Source organism: Dendrobates tinctorius, unplaced genomic scaffold (assembly GCF_039654945.1).
Source record: "Dendrobates tinctorius isolate UK_male_01 unplaced genomic scaffold, ASM3965494v1 ptg000178l, whole genome shotgun sequence".
Classification (NCBI taxonomy): domain Eukaryota; kingdom Metazoa; phylum Chordata; class Amphibia; order Anura; family Dendrobatidae; genus Dendrobates; species Dendrobates tinctorius.
In genome coordinates, this window is record NW_027361845.1 from 1,371,905 (window position 1) to 1,397,769 (window position 25,865).

Below are 25,865 nucleotides of genomic sequence, written 5' to 3' on the forward strand. Positions count from 1 at the left end.
AGGAAAATGTTTGAAAAATTGCTTTTTTAATCCTACTGAATAAAATCTTTTCAACAATACTTTGATGAGATATATCATTGGGAACTGAGTTCAAAACAGAAAATTTGGGGCAAGTCAGAAACCCCTATTATTTTGTTCATACCATTGTCATCTTTGAATTTGTAAGAAAAAAGGGTTTATTACTATATTCTAAATTTTGAATTGGAAATCCCTGAATCTGAAAGTGAAGACCTTAATTCATCCTTGTTTATATCTTTTCCAACCTCCAGATCAGAAGGTTGCGTGTTCAAATCACGTCGGGGTCAATCAGCTCTTTATGTCTTTTCATATCTTGATTGATGTTTAGGTTATTATTGAAAACAGTAACTGCGTAGTCCAACTTGACAAAAGTTAACTCGACTTTGTTGCTACCAGACTGCAGTGTTTATGAAACTGCATTTTTTAGTTCTACAGATTATAATCGTTTCAAGAGGACTTTGATAAGAATTGTTATTGGGAATTGAGTTCCAAACATTAATAAATGTAATTAATGCCATAAGCACCTATTAATTTATTTTTACCATTGCCATCTTTGAATTTGTAAGAAAAAAGGGTTTATTACCAGATTCTTAATTTTTGACTGGAAATCACTGAATCTGATTGTGAAGATCTTAATTCAACTGTAGTGCTTCTGAATCCATATCAGAAAGTTGTGTATTCAAATCACGTCATGGTCAAGCAGCTCTTTCATATTTTTATAGCTTGATCGATGTTTGGGTTAAGCTTGAAAACAGAAACTGGGTAATCCAACTGAAAATAGATTAACACAACGTTGTTGACACAGGTCAGAACAGTTTTTAAAAAAGTGTTTTTTTAATTCTATAGATTAAAATCTTATCAACAATACTTTGATGAGAAATATTATTGGGAATTGAGTTAAAAACATTAATAAATGTAATAAATGCCAGGAACACCTATCGCTTTGTTCATACCATTGTCATCTTTGAATTTGTAAGAAAATCAGGCTTATTACTAGAATCTAAACTTTAAACTGGAAATCCCTGAATCGGAAAGTGAAGATCCTAATTCATCCTTGTTATTACTTTTCTAAACTGTGATTTAATGTAGCAAATTTCAAGATGGTGTCTGTATATTTCCTCATGCACTTTACAAGTGAATTATGGGAGCAAGCAAGTTTTACAGCTGTCCTCATACACTGACGGTAGTGCGCCTTACTCCTGGTCCGAATGATGCATGTTTAAATTATGTCACGTTCAAGTATCTCTTTAATCTTTTTAAAAGTTGATCGATGTTTGGGTTAAGATTGAAAACAGAAACTGCATATTCTAACTGACAATAGATTATCATGATCTTGTTGCCACCTGTCAGGAAAATGTTTGAAAAATTGCTTTTTTAATTCTACTGAATAAAATCTTTTCAACAATCCTTTGATGAGATATATCATTGGGAACTGAGTTCAAAACAGAAAATTTGTGGCAAGTCAGAAACACCTATTAATTTGTTCATACCATTGTCATCTTTGAATTTGTAAGAAAAAAGGGTTTATTACTATATTCTAAATTTTTAATTGGAAATCCCTGAATCTGAAAGTGAAGACCTTAATTCATCCTTGTTTATATCTTTTCCAAACTGTGATTATAAGTAGCAAATTTCAAGATGGTGTCCATATATTATATCATGCACTTTTCATGTGAAGTATGGGAGCAACAACTCTTTTCAACTGACCTCGTGGCGCAACGGTAGAGCATCTGACTCCAGATCAGAAGGTTGCGTGTTCAAATCACGTCGGGGTCAATCAACTCTTTATGTCTTTTCATATCTTGATTGATGTTTGGGTTATTATTGAAAACAGTAACTGCGTAGTCCAACTGACAAAGGTTAACTCGACTTTGTTGCTACCAGGCTGCAGTGTTTAAGAAACTGCATTTTTTAGTTCTACAGATTATAATCGTTTCAAGAGGACTTTGATAAGAATTGTTATTTGGAATTGAGTTCCAAACATTAATAAATGTAATTAATGCCATAAGCACCTATTAATTTATTTTTACCATTGCCATCTTTGAATTTGTAAGAAAAGAGGGTTTATTACCAGATTCTTAATTTTTGACTGGAAATCACTGAATCTGATTGTGAAGATGTTAATTCAACTGTAGTGCTTCTGAATCCATATCAGAAAGTTGTGTATTCAAATCACGTCATGGTCAAGCAGCTCTTTCATATTTTTATAGCTTGATCGATGTTTGGGTTAAGATTGAAAACAGAAACTGGGTAATCCAACTGAAAATAGATTAACACAATGTTGTTGACACAGGTCAGAACAGTTTTTAAAAAAGTATTTTTTTAATTCTATAGATTAAAATCTTATCAACAAGACTTTGATGAGAAATATTATTGGGAATTGAGTTAAAAACATTAATAAATGTAATAAATGCCAGGAACACCTATCGCTTTGTTCATACCATTGTCATCTTTGAATTTGTAAGAAAATCAGGCTTATTACTAGAATCTAAACTTTAAACTGGAAATCCCTGAATCGGAACGTGAAGATCCTAATTCATCCTTGTTATTACTTTTCTAAACTGTGATTTAAAGTAGCAAATTTCAAGATGGTGTCTGTATATTTCCTCATGCACTTTACAAGTGAATTATGGGAGCAAGCAAGTTTTAAGCTGTCCTCATACACTGACGGTAGTGCGCCTTACTCCTGGTCAGAATGATGCATGTTTAAATTATGTCACGTTCAAGTATCTCTTTCATCTTTCTAAAAGTTGATCGATGTTTGGGTTAAGATTGAAAACAGAAACTGCGTATTCTAACTGACAATAGATTATCATGATCTTGTTGCCACCTGTCAGGAAAATGTTTGAAAAATTGCTTTTTTAATCCTACTGAATAAAATCTTTTCAACAATACTTTGATGAGATATATCATTGGGAACTGAGTTCAAAACAGAAAATTTGGGGCAAGTCAGAAACCCCTATTATTTTGTTCATACCATTGTCATCTTTGAATTTGTAAGAAAAAAGGGTTTATTACTATATTCTAAATTTTGAATTGGAAATCCCTGAATCTGAAAGTGAAGACCTTAATTCATCCTTGTTTATATCTTTTCCAACCTCCAGATCAGAAGGTTGCGTGTTCAAATCATGTCGGGGTCAATCAGCTCTTTATGTCTTTTCATATCTTGATTGATGTTTAGGTTATTATTGAAAACAGTAACTGCGTAGTCCAACTTGACAAAAGTTAACTCGACTTTGTTGCTACCAGACTGCAGTGTTTATGAAACTGCATTTTTTAGTTCTACAGATTATAATCGTTTCAAGAGGACTTTGATAAGAATTGTTATTGGGAATTGAGTTCCAAACATTAATAAATGTAATTAATGCCATAAGCACCTATTAATTTATTTTTACCATTGCCATCTTTGAATTTGTAAGAAAAAAGGGTTTATTACCAGATTCTTAATTTTTGACTGGAAATCACTGAATCTGATTGTGAAGATCTTAATTCAACTGTAGTGCTTCTGAATCCATATCAGAAAGTTGTGTATTCAAATCACGTCATGGTCAAGCAGCTCTTTCATATTTTTATAGCTTGATCGATGTTTGGGTTAAGCTTGAAAACAGAAACTGGGTAATCCAACTGAAAATAGATTAACACAACGTTGTTGACACAGGTCAGAACAGTTTTTAAAAAAGTGTTTTTTTAATTCTATAGATTAAAATCTTATCAACAATACTTTGATGAGAAATATTATTGGGAATTGAGTTAAAAACATTAATAAATGTAATAAATGCCAGGAACACCTATCGCTTTGTTCATACCATTGTCATCTTTGAATTTGTAAGAAAATCAGGCTTATTACTAGAATCTAAACTTTAAACTGGAAATCCCTGAATCGGAAAGTGAAGATCCTAATTCATCCTTGTTATTACTTTTCTAAACTGTGATTTAATGTAGCAAATTTCAAGATGGTGTCTGTATATTTCCTCATGCACTTTACAAGTGAATTATGGGAGCAAGCAAGTTTTACAGCTGTCCTCATACACTGACGGTAGTGCGCCTTACTCCTGGTCAGAATGATGCATGTTTAAATTATGTCACGTTCAAGTATCTCTTTAATCTTTTTAAAAGTTGATCGATGTTTGGGTTAAGATTGAAAACAGAAACTGCATATTCTAACTGACAATAGATTATCATGATCTTGTTGCCACCTGTCAGGAAAATGTTTGAAAAATTGCTTTTTAATTCTACTGAATAAAATCTTTTCAACAATCCTTTGATGAGATATATCATTGGGAACTGAGTTCAAAACAGAAAATTTGTGGCAAGTCAGAAACACCTATTAATTTGTTCATACCATTGTCATCTTTGAATTTGTAAGAAAAAAGGGTTTATTACTATATTCTAAATTTTTAATTGGAAATCCCTGAATCTGAAAGTGAAGACCTTAATTCATCCTTGTTTATATCTTTTCCAAACTGTGATTATAAGTAGCAAATTTCAAGATGGTGTCCATATATTATATCATGCACTTTTCATGTGAAGTATGGGAGCAACAACTCTTTTCAACTGACCTCGTGGCGCAACGGTAGAGCATCTGACTCCAGATCAGAAGGTTGCGTGTTCAAATCACGTCGGGGTCAATCAACTCTTTATGTCTTTTCATATCTTGATTGATGTTTGGGTTATTATTGAAAACAGTAACTGCGTAGTCCAACTGACAAAGGTTAACTCGACTTTGTTGCTACCAGGCTGCAGTGTTTAAGAAACTGCATTTTTTAGTTCTACAGATTATAATCGTTTCAAGAGGACTTTGATAAGAATTGTTATTTGGAATTGAGTTCCAAACATTAATAAATGTAATTAATGCCATAAGCACCTATTAATTTATTTTTACCATTGCCATCTTTGAATTTGTAAGAAAAGAGGGTTTATTACCAGATTCTTAATTTTTGACTGGAAATCACTGAATCTGATTGTGAAGATGTTAATTCAACTGTAGTGCTTCTGAATCCATATCAGAAAGTTGTGTATTCAAATCACGTCATGGTCAAGCAGCTCTTTCATATTTTTATAGCTTGATCGATGTTTGGGTTAAGATTGAAAACAGAAACTGGGTAATCCAACTGAAAATAGATTAACACAATGTTGTTGACACAGGTCAGAACAGTTTTTAAAAAAGTATTTTTTTAATTCTATAGATTAAAATCTTATCAACAAGACTTTGATGAGAAATATTATTGGGAATTGAGTTAAAAACATTAATAAATGTAATAAATGCCAGGAACACCTATCGCTTTGTTCATACCATTGTCATCTTTGAATTTGTAAGAAAATCAGGCTTATTACTAGAATCTAAACTTTAAACTGGAAATCCCTGAATCGGAACGTGAAGATCCTAATTCATCCTTGTTATTACTTTTCTAAACTGTGATTTAAAGTAGCAAATTTCAAGATGGTGTCTGTATATTTCCTCATGCACTTTACAAGTGAATTATGGGAGCAAGCAAGTTTTACAGCTGTCCTCATACACTGACGGTAGTGCGCCTTACTCCTGGTCAGAATGATGCATGTTTAAATTATGTCACGTTCAAGTATCTCTTTCATCTTTCTAAAAGTTGATCGATGTTTGGGTTAAGATTGAAAACAGAAACTGCGTATTCTAACTGACAATAGATTATCATGATCTTGTTGCCACCTGTCAGGAAAGTGTTTGAAAAATTGCTTTTTTAATTCTACCGAATAAAATCTTTTCAACAATCCTTTGATGAGATATATCAATGGGAACTGAGTTCAAAACAGAAAATTTGGGGCAAGTCAGAAACACCTATTAATTTGTTCATACTATTGTCATCTTTGAATTTGTAAGAAAAAAGGGTTTATTACTATATTCTAAATTTTGAATTGGAAATCCCTGAATCTGAAAGTGAAGACCTTAATTCATCCTTGTTTATATCTTTTCCAAACTCCAGATCAGAAGGTTGCGTGTTCAAATCACGTCGGGGTCAATCAGCTCTTTATGTCTTTTCATATCTTGATTGATGTTTGGGTTATTATTGAAAACAGTAACTGCGTAGTCCAACTTGACAAAAGTTCACTCGACTTTGTTGCTACCAGACTGCAGTGTTTAAGAAACTGCATTTTTTAGTTCTACAGATTATAATCGTTTCAAGAGGACTTTGATAAGAATTGTTATTGGGAATTGAGTTCCAAACATTAATAAATGTAATTAATGCCATAAGCACCTATTAATTTATTTTTACCATTGCCATCTTTGAATTTGTAAGAAAAGAGGGTTTATTACCAGATTCTTAATTTTTGACTGGAAATCACTGAATCTGATTGTGAAGATCTTAATTCAACTGTAGTGCTTCTGAATCCATATCAGAAAGTTGTGTATTCAAATCACGTCATGGTCAAGCAGCTCTTTCATATTTTTATAGCTTGATCGATGTTTGGGTTAAGATTGAAAGCAGAAACTGGGTAATCCAACTGAAAATAGATTAACACAACGTTGTTGACACAGGTCAGAACAGTTTTTAAAAAAGTATTTTTTTAATTCTATAGATTAAAATCTTATCAACAATACTTTGATGAGAAATATTATTGGGAATTGAGTTAAAAACATTAATAAATGTAATAAATGCCAGGAACACCTATCGCTTTGTTCATACCATTGTCATCTTTGAATTTGTAAGAAAATCAGGCTTATTACTAGAATCTAAACTTTAAACTGGAAATCCCTGAATCTGAAAGTGAAGATCCTAATTCATCCTTGTTATTACTTTTCTAAACTGTGATTTAATGTAGCAAATTTCAAGATGGTGTCTGTATATTTCCTCATGCACTTTACAAGTGAATTATGGGAGCAAGCAAGTTTTACAGCTGTCCTCATACACTGATGGTAGTGCGCCTTACTCCTGGTCAGAATGATGCATGTTTAAATTATGTCACGTTCAAGTATCTCTTTAATCTTTTTAAAAGTTGATCGATGTTTGGGTTAAGATTGAAAACAGAAACTGCGTATTCTAACTGACAATAGATTATCATGATCTTGTTGCCACCTGTCAGGAAAATGTTTGAAAAATTGCTTTTTTAATTCTACTGAATAAAATCTTTTCAACAATCCTTTGATGAGATATATCATTGGGAACTGAGTTCAAAACAGAAAATTTGTGGCAAGTCAGAAACACCTATTAATTTGTTCATACCATTGTCATCTTTGAATTTGTAAGAAAAAAGGGTTTATTACTATATTCTAAATTTTTAATTGGAAATCCCTGAATCTGAAAGTGAAGACCTTAATTCATCCTTGTTTATATCTTTTCCAAACTGTGATTATAAGTAGCAAATTTCAAGATGGTGTCCATATATTTTATCATGCACTTTTCATGTGAAGTATGGAAGCAACAACACTTTTCAACTGACCACGTGGCGCAACGGTAGCGCGTCTGACTCCAGATCAGAAGGTTGCGTGTTCAAATCACGTCGGGGTCAATCAGCTCTTTATGTCTTTTCATATCTTGATTGATGTTTGGGTTATTATTGAAAACAGTAACTGCGTAGTCCAACTTGACAAAAGTTCACTCGACTTTGTTGCTACCAGACTGCAGTGTTTAAGAAACTGCATTTTTTAGTTCTACAGATTATAATCGTTTCAAGAGGACTTTGATAAGAATTGTTATTGGGAATTGAGTTCCAAACATTAATAAATGTAATTAATGCCATAAGCACCTATTAATTTATTTTTACCATTGCCATCTTTGAATTTGTAAGAAAAGAGGGTTTATTACCAGATTCTTAATTTTTGACTGGAAATCACTGAATCTGATTGTGAAGATCTTAATTCAACTGTAGTGCTTCTGAATCCATATCAGAAAGTTGTGTATTCAAATCACGTCATGGTCAAGCAGCTCTTTCATATTTTTATAGCTTGATCGATGTTTGGGTTAAGCTTGAAAACAGAAACTGGGTAATCCAACTGAAAATAGATTAACACAACGTTGTTGACACAGGTCAGGACAGTTTTTAAAAAAGTGTTTTTTTAATTCTATAGATTAAAATCTTATCAACAATACTTTGATGAGAAATATTATTGGGAATTGAGTTAAAAACATTAATAAATGTAATAAATGCCAGGAACACCTATCGCTTTGTTCATACCATTGTCATCTTTGAATTTGAAAAAAAATCAGGCTTATTACTAGAATCTAAACTTTAAACTGGAAATACCTGAATCGGAAAGTGAAGATCCTAATTCATCCTTGTTATTACTTTTCTAAACTGTGATTTAAAGTAGCAAATTTCAAGATGGTGTCTGTATATTTCCTCATGCACTTTACAAGTGAATTATGGGAGCAAGCAAGTTTTACAGCTGTCCTCATACACTGACGGTAGTGCGCCTTACTCCTGGTCAGAATGATGCATGTTTAAATTATGTCACGTTCAAGTATCTCTTTAATCTTTTTAAAAGTTGATCGATGTTTGGGTTAAGATTGAAAACAGAAACTGCGTATTCTAACTGACAATAGATTATCATGATCTTGTTGCCACCTGTCAGGAAAATGTTTGAAAAATTGCTTTTTTAATTCTACTGAATAAAATCTTTTCAACAATCCTTTGATGAGATATATCATTGGGAACTGAGTTCAAAACAGAAAATTTGTGGCAAGTCAGAAACACCTATTAATTTGTTCATACCATTGTCATCTTTGAATTTGTAAGAAAAAAGGGTTTATTACTATATTCTAAATTTTTAATTGGAAATCCCTGAATCTGAAAGTGAAGACCTTAATTCATCCTTGTTTATATCTTTTCCAAACTGTGATTATAAGTAGCAAATTTCAAGATGGTGTCCATATATTTTATCATGCACTTTTCATGTGAAGTATGGAAGCAACAACACTTTTCAACTGACCACGTGGCGCAACGGTAGCGCGTCTGACTCCAGATCAGAAGGTTGCGTGTTCAAATCACGTCGGGGGCAATCAGCTCTTTATGTCTTTTCATATCTTGATTGATGTTTGGGTTATTATTGAAAACAGTAACTGCGTAGTCCAACTGACAAAAGTTAACTCGACTTTGTTGCTACCAGGCTGCAGTGTTTAAGAAACTGCATTTTTTAGTTCTACAGATTATAATCATTTCAAGAGGACTTTGATAAGAATTGTTATTGGGAATTGAGTTCCAAACATTAATAAATGTAATTAATGCCATAAGCACCTATTAATTTATTTTTACCATTGCCATCTTTGAATTTGTAAGAAAAGAGGGTTTATTACCAGATTCTTAATTTTTGACTGGAAATCACTGAATCTGATTGTGAAGATCTTAATTCAACTGTAGTGCTTCTGAATCCATATCAGAAAGTTGTGTATTCAAATCACGTCATGGTCAAGCAGCTCTTTCATATTTTTATAGCTTGATCGATGTTTGGGTTAAGATTGAAAACAGAAACTGGGTAATCCAACTGAAAATAGATTAACACAACGTTGTTGACACAGGTCAGAACAGTTTTTAAAAAAGTGTTTTTTTAATTCTATAGATTAAAATCTTATCAACAATACTTTGATGAGAAATATTATTGGGAATTGAGTTAAAAACATTAATAAATGTAATAAATGCCAGGAACACCTATCGCTTTGTTCATACCATTGTCATCTTTGAATTTGTAAGAAAATCAGGCTTATTACTAGAATCTAAACTTTAAACTGGAAATCCCTGAATCGGAAAGTGAAGATCCTAATTCATCCTTGTTATTACTTTTCCAAACTGTGATTTAAAGTAGCAAATTTCAAGATGGTGTCTGTATATTTCCTCATGCACTTTACAAGTGAATTATGGGAGCAAGCAAGTTTTACAGCTGTCCTCATACACTGACGGTAGTGCGCCTTACTCCTGGTCAGAATGATGCATCTTTAAATTATGTCACGTTCAAGTATCTCTTTCATCTTTTTAAAAGTTGATCGATGTTTGGGTTAAGATTGAAAACAGAAACTGCGTATATAACTGACAATAGATTATCATGATCTTGTTGCCACATGTCAGGAAAATGTTTGAAAAATTGCTTTTTTAATTCTACTGAATAAAATCTTTTCAACAATCCTTTGATGAGATATATCATTGGGAACTGAGTTCAAAACAGAAAATTTGGGGCAAGTCAGAAACCCCTATTAATTTGTTCATACCATTGTCATCTTTGAATTTGTAAGAAAAAAGGGTTTATTACTATATTCTAAATTTTGAATTGGAAATCCCTGAATCTGAAAGTGAAGACCTTAATTCATCCTTGTTTATATCTTTTACAAACTCCAGATCAGAAGGTTGCGTGTTCAAATCACGTCGGGGTCAATCAGCTCTTTATGTCTTTTCATATCTTGATTGATGTTTAGGTTATTATTGAAAACAGTAACTGCGTAGTCCAACTTGACAAAAGTTAACTCGACTTTGTTGCTACCAGACTGCAGTGTTTATGAAACTGCATTTTTTAGTTCTACAGATTATAATCGTTTCAAGAGGACTTTGATAAGAATTGTTATTGGGAATTGAGTTCCAAACATTAATAAATGTAATTAATGCCATAAGCACCTATTAATTTATTTTTACCATTGCCATCTTTGAATTTGTAAGAAAAAAGGGTTTATTACCAGATTCTTAATTTTTGACTGGAAATCACTGAATCTGATTGTGAAGATCTTAATTCAACTGTAGTGCTTCTGAATCCATATCAGAAAGTTGTGTATTCAAATCACGTCATGGTCAAGCAGCTCTTTCATATTTTTATAGCTTGATCGATGTTTGGGTTAAGCTTGAAAACAGAAACTGGGTAATCCAACTGAAAATAGATTAACACAACGTTGTTGACACAGGTCAGAACAGTTTTTAAAAAAGTGTTTTTTTAATTCTATAGATTAAAATCTTATCAACAATACTTTGATGAGAAATATTATTGGGAATTGAGTTAAAAACATTAATAAATGTAATAAATGCCAGGAACACCTATCGCTTTGTTCATACCATTGTCATCTTTGAATTTGTAAGAAAATCAGGCTTATTACTAGAATCTAAACTTTAAACTGGAAATCCCTGAATCGGAAAGTGAAGATCCTAATTCATCCTTGTTATTACTTTTCTAAACTGTGATTTAATGTAGCAAATTTCAAGATGGTGTCTGTATATTTCCTCATGCACTTTACAAGTGAATTATGGGAGCAAGCAAGTTTTACAGCTGTCCTCATACACTGACGGTAGTGCGCCTTACTCCTGGTCAGAATGATGCATGTTTAAATTATGTCACGTTCAAGTATCTCTTTAATCTTTTTAAAAGTTGATCGATGTTTGGGTTAAGATTGAAAACAGAAACTGCATATTCTAACTGACAATAGATTATCATGATCTTGTTGCCACCTGTCAGGAAAATGTTTGAAAAATTGCTTTTTTAATTCTACTGAATAAAATCTTTTCAACAATCCTTTGATGAGATATATCATTGGGAACTGAGTTCAAAACAGAAAATTTGTGGCAAGTCAGAAACACCTATTAATTTGTTCATACTATTGTCATCTTTGAATTTGTAAGAAAAAAGGGTTTATTACTATATTCTAAATTTTTAATTGGAAATCCCTGAATCTGAAAGTGAAGACCTTAATTCATCCTTGTTTATATCTTTTCCAAACTGTGATTATAAGTAGCAAATTTCAAGATGGTGTCCATATATTTTATCATGCACTTTTCATGTGAAGTATGGGAGCAACAACTCTTTTCAACTGACCTCGTGGCGCAACGGTAGAGCATCTGACTCCCGATCAGAAGGTTGCGTGTTCAAATCACGTCGGGGTCAATCGACTCTTTATGTCTTTTCATATCTTGATTGATGTTTGGGTTATTATTGAAAACAGTAACTGCGTAGTCCAACTGACAAAGGTTAACTCGACTTTGTTGCTACCAGGCTGCAGTGTTTAAGAAACTGCATTTTTTAGTTCTACAGATTATAATCGTTTCAAGAGGACTTTGATAAGAATTGTTATTTGGAATTGAGTTCCAAACATTAATAAATGTAATTAATGCCATAAGCACCTATTAATTTATTTTTACCATTGCCATCTTTGAATTTGTAAGAAAAGAGGGTTTATTACCAGATTCTTAATTTTTGACTGGAAATCACTGAATCTGATTGTGAAGATCTTAATTCAACTGTAGTGCTTCTGAATCCATATCAGAAAGTTGTGTATTCAAATCACGTGATGGTCAAGCAGCTCTTTCATATTTTTATAGCTTGATCGATGTTTGGGTTAAGATTGAAAACAGAAACTGGGTAATCCAACTGAAAATAGATTAACACAATGTTGTTGACACAGGTCAGAACAGTTTTTAAAAAAGTATTTTTTTAATTCTATAGATTAAAATCTTATCAACAATACTTTGATGAGAAATATTATTGGGAATTGAGTTAAAAACATTAATAAATGTAATAAATGCCAGGAACACCTATCGCTGTGTTCATACCATTGTCATCTTTGAATTTGTAAGAAAATCAGGCTTATTACTAGAATCTAAACTTTAAACTGGAAATCCCTGAATCGGAACGTGAAGATCCTAATTCATCCTTGTTATTACTTTTCTAAACTGTGATTTAAAGTAGCAAATTTCAAGATGGTGTCTGTATATTTCCTCATGCACTTTACAAGTGAATTATGGGAGCAAGCAAGTTTTACAGCTGTCCTCATACACTGACGGTAGTGCGCCTTACTCCTGGTCAGAATGATGCATGTTTAAATTATGTCACGTTCAAGTATCTCTTTCATCTTTTTAAAAGTTGATCGATGTTTGGGTTAAGATTGAAAACAGAAACTGCGTATTCTAACTGACAATAGATTATCATGATCTTGTTGCCACCTGTCAGGAAAGTGTTTGAAAAATTGCTTTTTTAATTCTACCGAATAAAATCTTTTCAACAATCCTTTGATGAGATATATCAATGGGAACTGAGTTCAAAACAGAAAATTTGGGGCAAGTCAGAAACACCTATTAATTTGTTCATACCATTGTCATCTTTGAATTTGTAAGAAAAAAGGGTTTATTACTATATTCTAAATTTTGAATTGGAAATCCCTGAATCTGAAAGTGAAGACCTTAATTCATCCTTGTTTATATCTTTTCCAAACTCCAGATCAGAAGGTTGCGTGTTCAAATCACGTCGGGGTCAATCAGCTCTTTATGTCTTTTCATATCTTGATTGATGTTTGGGTTATTATTGAAAACAGTAACTGCGTAGTCCAACTTGACAAAAGTTCACTCGACTTTGTTGCTACCAGACTGCAGTGTTTAAGAAACTGCATTTTTTAGTTCTACAGATTATAATCGTTTCAAGAGGACTTTGATAAGAATTGTTATTGGGAATTGAGTTCCAAACATTAATAAATGTAATTAATGCCATAAGCACCTATTAATTTATTTTTACCATTGCCATCTTTGAATTTGTAAGAAAAGAGGGTTTATTACCAGATTCTTAATTTTTGACTGGAAATCACTGAATCTGATTGTGAAGATCTTAATTCAACTGTAGTGCTTCTGAATCCATATCAGAAAGTTGTGTATTCAAATCACGTCATGGTCAAGCAGCTCTTTCATATTTTTATAGCTTTATCGATGTTTGGGTTAAGATTGAAAGCAGAAACTGGGTAATCCAACTGAAAATAGATTAACACAACGTTGTTGACACAGGTCAGAACAGTTTTTAAAAAAGCATTTTTTTAATTCTATAGATTAAAATCTTATCAACAATACTTTGATGAGAAATATTATTGGGAATTGAGTTAAAAACATTAATAAATGTAATAAATGCCAGGAACACCTATCGCTTTCTTCATACCATTGTCATCTTTGAATTTGTAAGAAAATCAGGCTTATTACTAGAATCTAAACTTTAAACTGGAAATCCCTGAATCTGAAAGTGAAGATCCTAATTCATCCTTGTTATTACTTTTCTAAACTGTGATTTAATGTAGCAAATTTCAAGATGGTGTCTGTATATTTCCTCATGCACTTTACAAGTGAATTATGGGAGCAAGCAAGTTTTACAGCTGTCCTCATACACTGACGGTAGTGCGCCTTACTCCTGGTCAGAATGATGCATGTTTAAATTATGTCACGTCCAAGTATCTCTTTAATCTTTTTAAAAGTTGATCGATGTTTGGGTTAAGATTGAAAACAGAAACTGCGTATTCTAACTGACAATAGATTATCATGATCTTGTTGCCACCTGTCAGGAAAATGTTTGAAAAATTGCTTTTTTAATTCTACTGAATAAAATCTTTTCAACAATCCTTTGATGAGATATATAATTGGGAACTGAGTTCAAAACAGAAAATTTGTGGCAAGTCAGAAACACCTATTAATTTGTTCATACCATTGTCATCTTTGAATTTGTAAGAAAAAAGGGTTTATTACTATATTCTAAATTTTTAATTGGAAATCCCTGAATCTGAAAGTGAAGACCTTAATTCATCCTTGTTTATATCTTTTCCAAACTGTGATTATAAGTAGCAAATTTCAAGATGGTGTCCATATATTTTATCATGCACTTTTCATGTGAAGTATGGAAGCAACAACACTTTTCATCTGACCACGTGGCGCAACGGTAGCGCGTCTGACTCCAGATCAGAAGGTTGCGTGTTCAAATCACGTCGGGGTCAATCAGCTCTTTATGTCTTTTCATATCTTGATTGATGTTTGGGTTATTATTGAAAACAGTAACTGCGTAGTCCAACTGACAAAAGTTAACTCGACTTTCTTGCTACCAGACTGCAGTGTTTAAGAAACTGCATTTTTTAGTTCTACAGATTATAATCGTTTCAAGAGGACTTTGATAAGAATTGTTATTGGGAATTGAGTTCCAAACATTAATAAATGTAATTAATGCCATAAGCACCTATTAATTTATTTTTACCATTGCCATCTTTGAATTTGTAAGAAAAGAGGGTTTATTACCAGATTCTTAATTTTTGACTGGAAATCACTGAATCTGATTGTGAAGATCTTAATTCAACTGTAGTGCTTCTGAATCCATATCAGAAAGTTGTGTATTCAAATCACGTCATGGTCAAGCAGCTCTTTCATATTTTTATAGCTTGATCGATGTTTGGGTTAAGATTGAAAACAGAAACTGGGTAATCCAACTGAAAATAGATTAACACAACGTTGTTGACACAGGTCAGAACAGTTTTTAAAAAAGTCTTTTTTTAATTCTATAGATTAAAATCTTATCAACAATACTTTGATGAGAAATATTATTGGGAATTGAGTTAAAAACATTAATAAATGTAATAAATGCCAGGAACACCTATCGCTTTGTTCATACCAATGTCATCTTTGAATTTGTAAGAAAATCAGGCTTATTACTAGAATCTAAACTTTAAACTGGAAATCCCTGAATCGGAAAGTGAAGATCCTAATTCATCCTTGTTATTACTTTTCTAAACTGTGATTTAAAGTAGCAAATTTCAAGATGGTGTCTGTATATTTCCTCATGCACTTTACAAGTGAATTATGGGAGCAAGCAAGTTTTACAGCTGTCCTCATACACTGACGGTAGTGCGCCTTACTCCTGGTCAGAATGATGCATCTTTAAATTATGTCACGTTCAAGTATCTCTTTCATCTTTTTAAAAGTTGATCGATGTTTGGGTTAAGATTGAAAACAGAAACTGCGTATATAACTGACAATAGATTATCATGATCTTGTTGCCACATGTCAGGAAAATGTTTGAAAAATTGCTTTTTTAATTCTACTGAATAAAATCTTTTCAACAATCCTTTGATGAGATATATCATTGGGAACTGAGTTCAAAACAGAAAATTTGGGGCAAGTCAGAAACCCCTATTAATTTGTTCATACCATTGTCATCTTTGAATTTGTAAGAAAAAAGGGTTTATTACTATATTCTAAATTTTTAATTGGAAATCCCTGAATCTGAAAGTGAAGACCTTAATTCATCCTTGTTTATATCTTTTCCAAACTGTGATTATAAGTAGCAAATTTCAAGATGGTGTCCATATATTTTATCATGCACTTTTCATTTGAAGTATGGGAGCAACAACACTTTTCAAATGACCTCGTGGCGCAACGGTAGCACGTCTGACTCCACATCGGAAGGTTGCGTGTTCAAATCATGTTGAGGTCAATCAGCTCTTTATGTCTTTTCTTATCTTGATTGATGTTTGGGTTGTTATTGAAAACAGCAACTGCGTAGTCCAACTTGACAAAAGTTAACTCGACTTTGTTGCTTCCAGGCTGCAGTGTTTAAGAAACTGCATTTTTTAGTTCTACAGATTATAATCGTTTCAAGAGGACTGTGATAAGAATTGTTATTGGGAATTGAGTTCCAAACATTAATATACATTTATTAATGCCATAAGCACCTATTAATTTATTTTTACCATTGCCATCTTTGAATTTGTAAGAAAAGAGGGTTTATTACCAGATTCTTAATTTTTGACTGGAAATCACTGAATCTGATTGTGAAGATCTTAATTCAACTGTAGTGCTTCTGAATCTATATCAGAAAGTTGTGTATTCAAATCACGTCATGGTCAAGCAGCTCTTTCATATTTTTATAGCTTGATCGATGTTTGGGTTAAGATGGAAAACAGAAACTGGGTAATCCAACTGAAAATAGATTAACACAACGTTGTTGACACAGGTCAGAACAGTTTTTAAAAAAGTATTTTTTTAATTCTATAGATTAAAATCTTATCAACAATACTTTGATGAGAAATATTATTGGGAATTGAGTTAAAAACATTAATAAATGTAATAAATGCCAGGAACACCTATCGCTTTGTTCATACCATTGTCATCTTTGAATTTGTAAGAAAATCAGGCTTATTACTAGAATCTAAACTTTAAACTGGAAATCCCTGAATCGGAACGTGAAGATCCTAATTCATCCTTGTTATTACTTTTCTAAACTGTGATTTAAAGTAGCAAATTTCAAGATGGTGTCTGTATATTTCCTCATGCACTTTACAAGTGAGTTATGGGAGCAAGCAAGTTTTACAGCTGTCCTCATACACCGACGGTAGTGCGCCTTACTCCTGGTCAGAATGATGCATGTTTAAATTATGTCATGTTCAAGTATCTCTTTCATCTTTTTAAAAGTTGATCGATGTTTGGGTTAAGATTGAAAACAGAAACTGCGTATTCTAACTGACAATAGATTATCATGATCTTGTTGCCACATGTCAGGAAAGTGTTTGAAAAATTGCTTTTTTAATTCTACTGAATAAAATCTTTTCAACAATCCTTTGATGAGATATATCATTGGGAACTGAGTTCAAAACAGGAAATTTGTGGCAAGTCAGAAACACCTATTAATTTGTTCATACCATTGTCATCTTTGAATTTGTAAGAAAAAAGGGTTTATTACTATATTCTAGATTTTTAATTGGAAATCCCTGAATCTGAAAGTGAAGACCTTAATTCATCCTTGTTTATATCTTTTCCAAACTGTGATTATAAGTAGCAAATTTCAAGATGGTGTCCATATATTTTATCATGCACTTTTCATGTGAAGTATGGGAGCAACAACACTTTTCAAATGACCTCGTGGCTCAACGGTAGCGCGTCTGACTCCAAATCGGAAGGTTGCATGTTCAAATCACGTCGAGGTCAATCAGCTCTTTATGTCTTTTCATATCTTGATTGATGTTTGGGTTATTATTGAAAACAGCAACTGCGTAGTCCAACTTGACAAAAGTTAACTCGACTTTGTTGCTACCAGGCTGCAGTGTTTAAGAAACTGCATTTTTTAGTTGTACAGATTATAATCGTTTCAAGAGGACTTTGATAAGAATTGTTATTGGGAATTGAGTTCCAAACATTAATAAATGTAATTAATGCCATAAGCACCTATTAATTTATTTTTACCATTGCCATCTTTGAATTTGTAAGAAAAGAAGGTTTATTATCAGATTCTTAATTTTTGACTGGAAATCACTGAATCTGATTGTGAAGATCTTAATTCAACTGTAGTGCTTCTGAATCCATATCAGAAAGTTGTGTATTCAAATCACGTCATGGTCAAGCAGCTCTTTCATATTTTTATAGCTTGATCGATGTTTGGGTTAAGATTGAAAACAGAAACTGGGTAATCCAACTGAAAATAGATTAACACAACGTTGTTGACACAGGTCAGAACAGTTTTTAAAAAAGTGTTTTTTTAATTCTATAGATTAAAATCTTATCAACAATACTTTGATGAGAAATATTATTGGGAATTGAGTTAAAAACATTAATAAATGTAATAAATGCCAGGAACACCTATCGCTTTGTTCATACCATTGTCATCTTTGAATTTGTAAGAAAATCAGGCTTATTACTAGAATCTAAACTTTAAACTGGAAATCCCTGAATCGGAAAGTGAAGATCCTAATTCATCCTTGTTATTACTTTTCTAAACTGTGATTTAATGTAGCAAATTTCAAGATGGTGTCTGTATATTTCCTCATGCACTTTACAAGTGAATTATGGGAGCAAGCAAGTTTTACAGCTGTCCTCATACACTGACGGTAGTGCGTCTTACTCCTGGTCAGAATGATGCATGTTTAAATTATGTCACGTTCAAGTATCTCTTTAATCTTTTTAAAAGTTGATCGATGTTTGGGTTAAGATTGAAAACAGAAACTGCATATTCTAACTGACAATAGATTATCATGATCTTGTTGCCACCTGTCAGGAAAATGTTTGAAAAATTGCTTTTTTAATTCTACTGAATAAAATCTTTTCAACAATCCTTTGATGAGATATATCATTGGGAACTGAGTTCAAAACAGAAAATTTGTGGCAAGTCAGAAACACCTATTAATTTGTTCATACCATTGTCATCTTTGAATTTGTAAGAAAAAAGGGTTTATTACTATATTCTAAATTTTTAATTGGAAATCCCTGAATCTGAAAGTGAAGACCTTAATTCATCCTTGTTTATATCTTTTCCAAACTGTGATTATAAGTAGCAAATTTCAAGATGGTGTCCATATATTTTATCATGCACTTTTCATGTGAAGTATGGGAGCAACAACTCTTTTCAACTGACCTCGTGGCGCAACGGTAGAGCATCTGACTCCAGATCTGAAGGTTGCGTGTTCATATCACGTCGGGGTCAATCGACTCTTTATGTCTTTTCATATCTTGATTGATGTTTGGGTTATTATTGAAAACAGTAACTGCGTAGTCCAACTGACAAAGGTTAACTCGACTTTGTTGCTACCAGGCTGCAGTGTTTAAGAAACTGCATTTTTTAGTTCTACAGATTATAATCGTTTCAAGAGGACTTTGATAAGAATTGTTATTTGGAATTGAGTTCCAAACATTAATAAATGTAATTAATGCCATAAGCACCTATTAATTTATTTTTACCATTGCCATCTTTGAATTTGTAAGAAAAGAGGGTTTATTACCAGATTCTTAATTTTTTACTGGAAATCACTGAATCTGATTGTGAAGATCTTAATTCAACTGTAGTGCTTCTGAATCCATATCAGAAAGTTGTGTATTCAAATCACGTCATGGTCAAGCAGCTCTTTCATATTTTTATAGCTTGATCGATGTTTGGGTTAAGATGGAAAACAGAAACTGGGTAATCCAACTGAAAATAGATTAACACAACGTTGTTGACACAGGTCAGAACAGTTTTTAAAAAAGTATTTTTTTAATTCTATAGATTAAAATCTTATCAACAATACTTTGATGAGAAATATTATTGGGAATTGAGTTAAAAACATTAATAAATGTAATAAATGCCAGGAACACCTATCGCTTTGTTCATACCATTGTCATCTTTGAATTTGTAAGAAAATCAGGCTTATTACTAGAATCTAAACTTTAAACTGGAAATCCCTGAATCGGAACGTGAAGATCCTAATTCATCCTTGTTATTACTTTTCTAAACTGTGATTTAAAGTAGCAAATTTCAAGATGGTGTCTGTATATTTCCTCATGCACTTTACAAGTGAGTTATGGGAGCAAGCAAGTTTTACAGCTGTCCTCATACACCGACGGTAGTGCGCCTTACTCCTGGTCAGAATGATGCATGTTTAAATTATGTCATGTTCAAGTATCTCTTTCATCTTTTTAAAAGTTGATCGATGTTTGGGTTAAGATTGAAAACAGAAACTGCGTATTCTAACTGACAATAGATTATCATGATCTTGTTGCCACATGTCAGGAAAGTGTTTGAAAAATTGCTTTTTTAATTCTACTGAATAAAATCTTTTCAACAATCCTTTGATGAGATATATCATTGGGAACTGAGTTCAAAACAGGAAATTTGTGGCAAGTCAGAAACACCTATTAATTTGTTCATACCATTGTCATCTTTGAATTTGTAAGAAAAAAGGGTTTATTACTATATTCTAGATTTTTAATTGGAAATCCCTGAATCTGAAAGTGAAGACCTTAATTCATCCTTGTTTATATCTTTTCCAAACTGTGATTATAAGTAGCAAATTTCAAGATGGTGTCCATATATTTTATCATGCACTTTTCATGTGAAGTATGGGAGCAACAACACTTTTCAAATGACCTCGTGGCTCAACGGTAGCGCGTCTGACTCCAAATCGGAAGGTTGCATGTTCAAATCACGTCGAGGTCAATCAGCTCTTTATGTCTTTTCATATCTTGATTGATGTTTGGGTTATTATTGAAAACAGCAACTGCGTAGTCCAACTTGACAAAAGTTAACTCGACTTTGTTGCTACCAGGCTGCAGTGTTTAAGAAACTGCATTTTTTAGTTGTACAGATTATAATCGTTTCAAGAGGACTTTGATAAGAATTGTTATTGGGAATTGAGTTCCAAACATTAATAAATGTAATTAATGCCATAAGCACCTATTAATTTATTTTTACCATTGCCATCTTTGAATTTGTAAGAAAAGAAGGTTTATTATCAGATTCTTAATTTTTGACTGGAAATCACTGAATCTGATTGTGAAGATCTTAATTCAACTGTAGTGCTTCTGAATCCATATCAGAAAGTTGTGTATTCAAATCACGTCATGGTCAAGCAGCTCTTTCATATTTTTATAGCTTGATCGATGTTTGGGTTAAGATTGAAAACAGAAACTGGGTAATCCAACTGAAAATAGATTAACACAACGTTGTTGACACAGGTCAGAACAGTTTTTAAAAAAGTGTTTTTTTAATTCTATAGATTAAAATCTTATCAACAATACTTTGATGAGAAATATTATTGGGAATTGAGTTAAAAACATTAATAAATGTAATAAATGCCAGGAACACCTATCGCTTTGTTCATACCATTGTCATCTTTGAATTTGTAAGAAAATCAGGCTTATTACTAGAATCTAAACTTTAAACTGGAAATCCCTGAATCGGAAAGTGAAGATCCTAATTCATCCTTGTTATTACTTTTCTAAACTGTGATTTAATGTAGCAAATTTCAAGATGGTGTCTGTATATTTCCTCATGCACTTTACAAGTGAATTATGGGAGCAAGCAAGTTTTACAGCTGTCCTCATACACTGACGGTAGTGCGTCTTACTCCTGGTCAGAATGATGCATGTTTAAATTATGTCACGTTCAAGTATCTCTTTAATCTTTTTAAAAGTTGATCGATGTTTGGGTTAAGATTGAAAACAGAAACTGCATATTCTAACTGACAATAGATTATCATGATCTTGTTGCCACCTGTCAGGAAAATGTTTGAAAAATTGCTTTTTTAATTCTACTGAATAAAATCTTTTCAACAATCCTTTGATGAGATATATCATTGGGAACTGAGTTCAAAACAGAAAATTTGTGGCAAGTCAGAAACACCTATTAATTTGTTCATACCATTGTCATCTTTGAATTTGTAAGAAAAAAGGGTTTATTACTATATTCTAAATTTTTAATTGGAAATCCCTGAATCTGAAAGTGAAGACCTTAATTCATCCTTGTTTATATCTTTTCCAAACTGTGATTATAAGTAGCAAATTTCAAGATGGTGTCCATATATTTTATCATGCACTTTTCATGTGAAGTATGGGAGCAACAACTCTTTTCAACTGACCTCGTGGCGCAACGGTAGAGCATCTGACTCCAGATCTGAAGGTTGCGTGTTCATATCACGTCGGGGTCAATCGACTCTTTATGTCTTTTCATATCTTGATTGATGTTTGGGTTATTATTGAAAACAGTAACTGCGTAGTCCAACTGACAAAGGTTAACTCGACTTTGTTGCTACCAGGCTGCAGTGTTTAAGAAACTGCATTTTTTAGTTCTACAGATTATAATCGTTTCAAGAGGACTTTGATAAGAATTGTTATTTGGAATTGAGTTCCAAACATTAATAAATGTAATTAATGCCATAAGCACCTATTAATTTATTTTTACCATTGCCATCTTTGAATTTGTAAGAAAAGAGGGTTTATTACCAGATTCTTAATTTTTGACTGGAAATCACTGAATCTGATTGTGAAGATCTTAATTCAACTGTAGTGCTTCTGAATCCATATCAGAAAGTTGTGTATTCAAATCACGTCATGGTCAAGCAGCTCTTTCATATTTTTATAGCTTGATCGATGTTTGGGTTAAGATTGAAAGCAGAAACTGGGCAATCCAACTGAAAATAGATTAACACAACGTTGTTGACACAGGTCAGAACAGTTTTTAAAAAAGTATTTTTTTAATTCTATAGATTAAAATCTTATCAACAATACTTTGATGAGAAATATTATTGGAAATTGAGTTAAAAACATTAATAAATGTAATAAATGCCAGGAACACCTATCGCTTTGTTCATACCATTGTCATCTTTGAATTTGTAAGAAAATCAGGCTTATTACTAGAATCTAAACTTTAAACTGGAAATCCCTGAATCTGAAAGTGAAGATCCTAATTCATCCATGTTATTACTTTTCTAAACTGTGATTTAATGTAGCAAATTTCAAGATGGTGTCTGTATATTTCCTCATGCACTTTACAAGTGAATTATGGGAGCAAGCAAGTTTTACAGCTGTCCTCATACACTGACGGTAGTGCGCCTTACTCCTGGTCAGAATGATGCATGTTTAAATTATGTCACGTTCAAGTATCTCTTTAATCTTTTTAAAAGTTGATCGATGTTTGGGTTAAGATTGAAAACAGAAACTGCGTATTCTAACTGACAATAGATTATCATGATCTTGTTGCCACCTGTCAGGAAAATGTTTGAAAAATTGCTTTTTTAATTCTACTGAATAAAATCTTTTCAACAATCCTTTGATGAGATATATCATTGGGAACTGAGTTCAAAACAGAAAATTTGTGGCAAGTCAGAAACACCTATTAATTTGTTCATACCATTGTCATCTTTGAATTTGTAAGAAAAAAGGGTTTATTACTATATTCTAAATTTTTAATTGGAAATCCCTGAATCTGAAAGTGAAGACCTTAATTCATCCTTGTTTATATCTTTTCCAAACTGTGATTATAAGTAGCAAATTTCAAGATGGTGTCCATATATTTTATCATGCACTTTTCATGTGAAGTATGGAAGCAACAACACTTTTCATCTGACCACGTGGCGCAACGGTAGCGCGTCTGACTCCAGATCAGAAGGTTGCGTGTTCAAATCACGTCGGGGTCAATCAGCTATTTATGTCTTTTCATATCTTGATTGATGTTTGGGTTATTATTGAAAACAGTAACTGCGTAGTCCAACTGACAAAAGTTAACTCGACTTTGTTGCTACCAGACTGCAGTGTTTAAGAAACTGCATTTTTTAGTTCTACAGATTATAATCGTTTCAAGAGGACTTTGATAAGAATTGTTATTGGGAATTGAGTTCCAAACATTAATAAATGTAATTAATGCCATAAGCACCTATTAATTTATTTTTACCATTGCCATCTTTGAATTTGTAAGAAAAGAGGGTTTATTACCAGATTCTTAATTTTTGACTGGAAATCACTGAATCTGATTGTGAAGATCTTAATTCAACTGTAGTGCTTCTGAATCCATATCAGAAAGTTGTGTATTCAAATCACGTCATGGTCAAGCAGCTCTTTCATATTTTTATAGCTTGATCGATGTTTGGGTTAAGATTGAAAACAGAAACTGGGTAATCCAACTGAAAATAGATTAACACAACGTTGTTGACACAGGTCAGAACAGTTTTTAAAAAAGTCTTTTTTTAATTCTATAGATTAAAATCTTATCAACAATACTTTGATGAGAAATATTATTGGGAATTGAGTTAAAAACATTAATAAATGTAATAAATGCCAGGAACACCTATCGCTTTGTTCATACCATTGTCATCTTTGAATTTGTAAGAAAATCAGGCTTATTACTAGAATCTAAACTTTAAACTGGAAATCCCTGAATCGGAAAGTGAAGATCCTAATTCATCCTTGTTATTACTTTTCTAAACTGTGATTTAAAGTAGCAAATTTCAAGATGGTGTCTGTATATTTCCTCATGCACTTTACAAGTGAATTATGGGAGCAAGCAAGTTTTACAGCTGTCCTCATACACTGACGGTAGTGCGCCTTACTCCTGGTCAGAATGATGCATCTTTAAATTATGTCACGTTCAAGTATCTCTTTCATCTTTTTAAAAGTTGATCGATGTTTGGGTTAAGATTGAAAACAGAAACTGCGTATATAACTGACAATAGATTATCATGATCTTGTTGCCACATGTCAGGAAAATGTTTGAAAAATTGCTTTTTTAATTCTACTGAATAAAATCTTTTCAACAATCCTTTGATGAGATATATCATTGGGAACTGAGTTCAAAACAGAAAATTTGGGGCAAGTCAGAAACCCCTATTAATTTGTTCATACCATTGTCATCTTTGAATTTGTAAGAAAAAAGGGTTTATTACTATATTCTAAATTTTTAATTGGAAATCCCTGAATCTGAAAGTGAAGACCTTAATTCATCCTTGTCTATATCTTTTCCAAACTGTGATTATAAGTAGCAAATTTCAAGATGGTGTCCATATATTTTATCATGCACTTTTCATTTGAAGTATGAGAGCAACAACACTTTTCAAATGACCTCGTGGCGCAACGGTAGCACGTCTGACTCCACATCGGAAGGTTGCGTGTTCAAATCACGTTGAGGTCAATCAGCTCTTTATGTCTTTTCTTATCTTGATTGATGTTTGGGTTGTTATTGAAAACAGCAACTGCGTAGTCCAACTTGACAAAAGTTAACTCGACTTTGTTGCTTCCAGGCTGCAGTGTTTAAGAAACTGCATTTTTTAGTTCTACAGATTATAATCGTTTCAAGAGGACTGTGATAAGAATTGTTATTGGGAATTGAGTTCCAAACATTAATATACATTTATTAATGCCATAAGCACCTATTAATTTATTTTTACCATTGCCATCTTTGAATTTGTAAGAAAAGAGGGTTTATTACCAGATTCTTAATTTTTGACTGGAAATCACTGAATCTGATTGTGAAGATCATAATTCAACTGTAGTGCTTCTGAATCTATATCAGAAAGTTGTGTATTCAAATCACGTCATGGTCAAGCAGCTCTTTCATATTTTTATAGCTTGATCGATGTTTGGGTTAAGATTGAAAACAGAAACTGGGTAATCCAACTGAAAATAGATTAACACAACGTTGTTGACACAGGTCAGAACAGTTTTTAAAAAAGTATTTTTTTAATTCTATAGATTAAAATCTTATCAACAATACTTTGATGAGAAATATTATTGGGAATTGAGTTAAAAACATTAATAAATGTAATAAATGCCAGGAACACCTATCGCTTTGTTCATACCATTGTCATCTTTGAATTTGTAAGAAAATCAGGCTTATTACTAGAATCTAAACTTTAAACTGGAAATCCCTGAATCGGAACGTG

The 25,865-nt window shown here is 32.4% G+C and overlaps 8 non-coding genes across 8 annotated transcripts; all 8 read left to right on the top strand.

The window, feature by feature from the left end:
• Positions 1 to 1,722: 1,722 nt before the first annotated feature.
• On the top strand, positions 1,723 to 1,794 carry TRNAW-CCA (transfer RNA tryptophan (anticodon CCA)). Its single transcript has one exon. It is a non-coding gene; the product is annotated as a tRNA-Trp (tRNA).
• A 2,780-nt stretch (positions 1,795 to 4,574) lies between these two features.
• On the top strand, positions 4,575 to 4,646 carry TRNAW-CCA (transfer RNA tryptophan (anticodon CCA)). Its single transcript has one exon. It is a non-coding gene; the product is annotated as a tRNA-Trp (tRNA).
• A 2,782-nt stretch (positions 4,647 to 7,428) lies between these two features.
• Positions 7,429 to 7,500, top strand: TRNAW-CCA (transfer RNA tryptophan (anticodon CCA)). Its single transcript has one exon. It is a non-coding gene; the product is annotated as a tRNA-Trp (tRNA).
• A 1,417-nt stretch (positions 7,501 to 8,917) lies between these two features.
• On the top strand, positions 8,918 to 8,989 carry TRNAW-CCA (transfer RNA tryptophan (anticodon CCA)). The gene has a single exon. It is a non-coding gene; the product is annotated as a tRNA-Trp (tRNA).
• A 2,781-nt stretch (positions 8,990 to 11,770) lies between these two features.
• Positions 11,771 to 11,842, top strand: TRNAG-CCC (transfer RNA glycine (anticodon CCC)). Its single transcript has one exon. It is a non-coding gene; the product is annotated as a tRNA-Gly (tRNA).
• Positions 11,843 to 14,624: 2,782 nt separating this feature from the next.
• TRNAW-CCA (transfer RNA tryptophan (anticodon CCA)) lies at positions 14,625 to 14,696 on the top strand. Its single transcript has one exon. It is a non-coding gene; the product is annotated as a tRNA-Trp (tRNA).
• An 8,859-nt stretch (positions 14,697 to 23,555) lies between these two features.
• Positions 23,556 to 23,627, top strand: TRNAW-CCA (transfer RNA tryptophan (anticodon CCA)). The gene has a single exon. It is a non-coding gene; the product is annotated as a tRNA-Trp (tRNA).
• Positions 23,628 to 25,042: 1,415 nt separating this feature from the next.
• On the top strand, positions 25,043 to 25,114 carry TRNAW-CCA (transfer RNA tryptophan (anticodon CCA)). Its single transcript has one exon. It is a non-coding gene; the product is annotated as a tRNA-Trp (tRNA).
• Positions 25,115 to 25,865: the final 751 nt, after the last annotated feature.